Source organism: Sinocyclocheilus anshuiensis, unplaced genomic scaffold, assembly GCF_001515605.1.
Source record: "Sinocyclocheilus anshuiensis isolate Anshui unplaced genomic scaffold, SAMN03320099.WGS_v1.1 scaffold454, whole genome shotgun sequence".
NCBI classification, from domain to species: Eukaryota; Metazoa; Chordata; class Actinopteri; order Cypriniformes; family Cyprinidae; genus Sinocyclocheilus; species Sinocyclocheilus anshuiensis.
Window position 1 is genome coordinate 3,348,236 of NW_015548217.1, and position 6,768 is coordinate 3,355,003.

Here is a 6,768-nt window from a genome sequence, read left to right on the forward strand (position 1 = left end):
CCCCAGCGACTTAAGACTGGTTTTGTGGTCCAGGGTCATATTTTGTGATAAAAGGTCTGTTTAAAGTCCTTTTATGTTGATTTCTGTGGAAAATCATAATCAAGTTAGTCAAGACATTTAATAAACAACCACAAATGGGACAGGCGATGCTTAGAACTTGAAGAACAACTGCTCCAGTATTGTGGAAATCCATTTGGATATCTGTTAAATAGATTAAATAGAGTGCACCTTGTGTTCGACCAACCACATCCATTATTGATAATGCTGTTTGTTTCACTCTAACTTTGACCACAAACAGTTCTGAATCAAACCAATTAATTAGGGTGCGTTCACACTTGTCATGTTTGGTTCGATTAAAACGAATCCTGGTGCGATTGCTCTGTTAGTGCGGTTCGTTTGAGTAAGTGTGAACGCTGCCATCCGAACCCTGGTGCGCACCAAACAAGTGGGCCGAGACCGCTAAAAAGATGGGTCTCGGTCTGCTTCCAAACGAACTCTGGTGCGGTTCGAATGAAATATGAACGCAACACGGACCAAATCCTTCTAAACGAACCAAAAACAGGAAGTAATGACAAGATGCGATGCTATGCGACATGATTTGATGACGCGGTGTAATGAGCAGAGGGCAAAAGTGGAGCAACGATGAGGAAAAGTGCCTTTTATGAGCTCCTTGTGAGTTTGCAGGAGGTGAAAATAAAATGATATGCACGCAAGAATGAGCGCGCTTAGTCCAGCAGACGGCATTAGGTTTTAGTCTTTAAGTCTAACGCACCTTTTGTTTGGGGTGTTCGGTAAGTTCCGTCACGATATATACGTTAAGCCGACCAATCAGGTTGTGAACGTATCACTATGCCTTTAGGTTCGGTATCTTTAGGTGCGCTGTCAAAAATGCCAATGTGAACGCTAAGCGGACCAGGACCAAATGTATCATTTTCCTTTTTGGTCTGGACCAAATGAACCAATCGAACCGAACTACAAGTGTGAACACACCCTTAGTCTGTCCAAAACCAGGCTCTAATCAAACCAATTACTTTTCTTGTCCAAAAACAGACGTTCCCAATCCTTTGATACTTTCCAGCGCTAAATCCGTGATAACTGGTTTATTTGTATATTCCGCTTCACAGCCAGTGTAGAAATAACAAAGCTTTCTCATTTACATAGATGAGCGAGATGCACAAATAACCAAATGAACAAGCAAAAGGTTGACATATAAGAGTGTCTGGAATTAAAAAAGAAAAGAGAAACACACATGCCAAGATCTTAGAAATGTTCATATTTTATCAAAACTAATTATGAATTTTAATGACTACGACTTCTAAAAATGTAACGTCTATATTTTAATTGTTATTATATATTGACAGTTTCAGACTTTAAAAAAATTTATAAAATAAGCAACGAACCAATTTTTGTTAAAATATTTTTTTTTCTAATAAATAAATCATTTCAAGAATTTCATTCATTTTATGAGACTTTTTTCCCCCTATCATATCAAGATTTTTTTTTTACTTCATGAATTAGATCTAGATTTTATTTTTTACAACTTGACAATATTCAAAATATTCCATAGCGAAAGTGAATTGGATGCAGAGAAGGTGATCGAAAAGACGTCTTGATGGGAACATATGGCAGCAATTGAGGAGAGAAAGTGCTGTCTGACCAGCTGCAATTAGCACACTGCCTCATGTTGGCCTTTCTTTTAATAGCTTGGATTGCCCTGTTTAGACTAAAAATAAATGGGCCAATTTAGGGCTGTGGGGACTGTCATTTCAGGAGCATGAACTCTGACCTTGGCCAAAACTGAATGTCCAGATGGAACATAGCGTTCGTGGCACAAAACCACATCCCTTCAAATCCAGAAGAAATGGCTTCCACACCTTCAGCACACATCACTGCAAAATACCTCACAATCTAAAAAGTGGGTTTTCACAGCAACTCCATAGAAATACCAATTCTGGTTCCCTTAAGAACCTTTCATTGAACGGTTCTTAAAAACCCATTTTTCCTAGTGTGAAGAAAATTGTAATAATCTAAAGAACCTTTGCCCAGTGTTTGTGCACCTTTTTTGCATTGGAAAAGTCCTATGGATATTAAAGGTTCCTCTACAGATGCCAATAAAGAACCATTACTTTTAAGAAAAACATTTTAATAAGCTAAAAATAAGCTAACCCTCTATAGAACTAAAAAATCTGTTTTTATGTCATTTATTTGACATAAATGAGCATGATGTTATACATTAGAAATTAAACGTGTCCTTAAAAAGGAAAAAATGCCCTTGAAAACCTGGGGAAAATATGGACAATGGTTCCTAAAGGGGGTTTTCACAGTAATGCCATAGAAGAACTCATTTATGTCAGGACCACTATCGTCACAGCCTAGCATGGATGAGAGCAGGGAGAGCAGTGATAACCCCCCCAGGGTAAACAGAACAGAACCAACATAAATGTATTGCATATATCGTTAAAGTTCAATAATTTTATGTACACATTTTAGAATTAGTCTGATTCAAAGGAGAATCAGAAGGCTGAATCCTGACTGACAGAGGAGGAGTTGGGGATGGAGAAGGGTAATTAGCTATTGAGCAATGCGAAAACTGCTGATAATACTGAGGGACCTTATATATGAATGCTTAGATAGGTGTCGTATTCCTATAGGTTGATGGGGATCAGCTGATGCGAGCTTGACTAACGTGACCTGCCAGAACTAACAATACGCTAGATTTTTGGTTCCCCAAAGAACCTTTTATTGAACAGTTCTTGAAAGAACCATTTTTCTTGTGAAGAACATCTAATATAACCTTTTTCCACTATAAAGAACTTTTATAGAATGGAAAGGTTCTATGGGTGTTAAAGGGATAGTTCACCCAAAAATGAAAGTTACCCCATGATTTAATCACTCTCAAGTCATCCTAGGTATTTATGACTTTCTTCTTTCAGACAAATACATTCGGAGTTATATTGAAAAATGTACTGCTCTTCCAAGTTTTTAATGGCAGTGAATTGTGGTTCAGATTTTGAAGTAAAATAAAGTGCGTCCATACATCATAAAAAGTGCTCCACATGGCTCCGGGGGGTTAATAAAGGCCTCCTGAAGTGAAGCAATTTGTTTGTGTAATAAAATATCCATATTTACAACTTAATAAACCTCTAGCTTCCGCTAACTGTTGTACATGAGAGAGTGGCGTTCCAGCAGATGACGAAGGATGCAGGCATAGCGTAAACTCCAGTGAGAATTTGCAAGTCTCACAAGAATCAAGTTTTGTTTACAGCAAAGGAAAACCAGTCTCCTGTTGGCTTATATCAAAATCCTCCGACATTTGTATTTACAAATCCTCATTTTGTACTTCGAATTTGTGACCGGTGTTCGTCACCTTGTTCACTTACATAATACGTCATCCGCTGGACACCACTCTCTTGTGAACGCGCGTGCAACAGCTAGCGGAAGCTAGAGGTTACAGATTATAAAGTTGTAAATATGGATATTTTTCTTACACAAATGCATCAATTCATTTCAGAAGCACTTTTTTATGATGGATTTATGCACTTTATTTTGCTTCTGGACCACTACATACTGCGATTATAAAGCTTGGAAAAGCAGTACATTTTTTAATATAACTCCAATTGTATTCGTCTGAAAGAAGAAAGTCATATATACCTAGGATGGCTTGAGGGTGAGCAAACTATCACTTTAAAGGTTCTGGAACCATAAATGCCAAAGAAGAACCTGTATTTTTAACAGCGCGCCAAGCTGTACATGACATTTTTCTAAATAAAAATACAATGACTCTTTGTAGGCATGTTTATTTTTCCATAGCAATTATGCTGGATTTCTCAAACTAGCATAGGCGTAATACTTTAAGGCCGGTTCCAGATCTCTATCTAGGGTTTGATGGGGTGTGAAGAGGAAACCCACTGCGTTTGGGACTCCGATAGCCAATCCCTAAATCACCTTCCTTGTCCGCCCTGAAACTTTCTTCTGCTAAATTACCCTCTTGTTTAAATGGAATTTGCAGCCAGATTCAGGCTGAATTCATTCCAGAGCGCCGGGCCTGACCGGTAGTCCGGCACAGATGTTCAAATAAGCCCAAGAACAACAAGGAGAACCCTTCACACCTGGCAAGTCTCAACGCAAAACTTGGCACCCCAGAACCTGTAGGCTTGTCCTGGCTCAACCTTTCACCCTGCTGATGTCAATGCATCCTTCGGCCAATCGAAGCGCTCCGGCCTGCCCTTGATTTTGTCGGCCCAGACACAAAGACAAATGAATCTATCAGATTAAATGTTTTTTAATGGCATACGGAGAAAGTCCGTGAGGGCCCGGCTAGAAGCCATATGTGGATTTGCTCTGATAATCATTCAAAATGAGCTCTAATTTGTAATCCGCTCTGCCTCACGGGGGCCCGTGTGCAATCTGTGTTGTTTGTTTCTCCAGATGCATTGTATATAATGACAGCAGAGCTTTGTAGTGTTAGACAAAGTCCAACTCTTAGTGTTCTTGCCTAGGGCCAAGTCATTTATTCCATCTGAAGCTGAGGGATACATTTGAAAATGTCAAGGAAAGGCAAACTGGAACTAAGACACAAAAAGTCATGGTGCTATTCCTTCCAGAATGAAATAGAGACCATGTGAGAATTACTGGGTCCAAATCATGTCACACTTAATTAAACTGGACTGATAATGCATGAAAAGACCGTGAAATATTGCGTCTCCTGCGACACAATGTCCATAACTAATTGTTCTGCTTTGCAAAATCTACAGCCAAGTTCTTCTGAATCATACTGGAGAATATCAAATGCAGTCTGCACCGATGAAGGTGTTAATGCTGTTAGACAAGTCAAAAACATAGACTCTTTCGAATAAGTGGTAATGTTTGTGAAGGCATGAGTATTATTAATGCTCATACATGAGTAAACCCCTGATCAGAAGTATTACACTTAAGCACATAGTTTGTCTTGAGCTGCTTGTGCTACGGACATGAATCATACAACTTGTTGAGGTGTGGTATTGTTTTTCTGAGTGAACAGATTTATGATTTCTTATATACCTTTCAAAAAATAATGCAAAATGACATGTTTATGTTAATGTTCTTGTTTATTTGAATACAGTGAAACCGTAAATTTGTGAAATATTCTTAAAATTTAAAATGTAAAATGAAATGTATTTTAATTTGTAATAATAAATTCAATATTATTAAGCAAAATATTATTAAATTAAATATTATAAATTAAATACGTTTATTCCTGTGATGCAAAGCTGAATTTTCAGCATCATTACTCCAGTTTTCAGTGTTGCATGATCCTTCAGAAACCATAATATGCTGATTTGGTGATTAAGACATGTTTCTTATAATTATCAATGCTGAAAAAAGTTGTGCAGCTTAATATTTTTGTGAAAACTGTAATATTTTTTTTTTTTCAGGATTTAAAAAAATATATAAATAGAAAGTTCAAAAGAACAGCATTTAATTGAAATAGAAATATTTTGTAACATTATAAATGTTTTTATTGTCACTTTATTTTTTATCTTAGTGTAATATATTAACATTTGTGTACCGCAATTATATTGAATAAAATTGCTTCTATCCTTTCATGAATCATTAAATCTTTTATATGTATAAAAAAGGCAAATAATGGCAAGAGACAAAAACCTACACCAAAATCCTGCAGCCCAAGAAGCTCCCAATGATCTTCGGTGCAGCACAAAAGAGGCTTTTGAAAAGCTGCGGAAAGGTCAAGTGATATGCTCCTACAAAGAGCTGTGGGTCATTTAGATCAGACAGACACTGTCCTCCTGTTCTTCATTAAACAGACACAGGTGAGAGGACAGTCTGGATTCGGGCCCAGTAAAACCAACCTCTACCTGTGATCACCCAAGCATGTGGAGTGGAGAGCTAGAGAGACAGAGAGAGAGGGGAGGGGTTCAGGACCCTAGCCAAGGGGCAAGCTCGTCACTTACCTGGGCCGTTGTCTTTGGACAGGACACTCGACTATCTGAAACAGCAAAGCACCCCCACACACGGATTATTAAGGGCAGGTTTGTTCTTCCTGACAGAGCTCAATTGTAGATAATTGTCTCTTTCAGATCACTGAGGGCTTGTGTGATCCTCCATCCATTGAAGTTGAAGGAATGATGGATTCTTTTCGCATGTGGATGGAGGGAGTTCCACTTCACATAACACAAACAAGGAGTGGTCACTGAGGGCTTGTGTGATCCTCCATCCGCTGAAGTTGAAGGAATGACGGATTCTTTTCGCATGTGGTGGATGTGAGTTCCACTTCACATAACACAAACCAATAAGGAATCAAAGACCTTTTTTTCCTCAAGGTTTAATTAGTGTTATATTCAGCATGTTTTATGGATAGGACATGTTTACCATTTTACCATTATCATTGTTTTAATATATTCAATTGCAAGGGGTATATATTTAATAGCAAGTGCCACATATTTTAAACTGCTACATTATAATAGTATTTTACATATATTACATAAAGAGCCCAGGAATTTATTTAAAAATATATTTAGATATTTTATATTTATATAATTCTAATTATTCATTTTATACATTATAACAATGTATACAATTATGGATTATACTTTTTTATTTTATTATAGTATATATAATTATATAATTTATTCATATAATTTCTACTTAATTATAATTGAATTACTTTTCTGTAACATAATTATTAAAACTGCATTCATCCTTAAAGGGCTCATATGATGCGATTTCAAGTTTTCCTTTCTCTTTGGAGTGTTACAAGCTGTTCGTGAA

The 6,768-nt window shown here is 37.1% G+C and overlaps 1 long non-coding RNA gene across 1 annotated transcript in view; it reads right to left on the reverse strand.

Moving 5' to 3' along the window:
- The window catches only part of LOC107653951 (uncharacterized), a 24,273-nt gene that overhangs the window by 16,264 nt on the left and 1,241 nt on the right, over window positions 1–6,768 (reverse strand). Inside the window, exon 2 of the long non-coding RNA XR_001630288.1 lies at window positions 5,952–5,986. This is a non-coding gene — a long non-coding RNA (uncharacterized LOC107653951). The remainder of the gene's footprint in view (window positions 1–5,951; window positions 5,987–6,768) is intronic.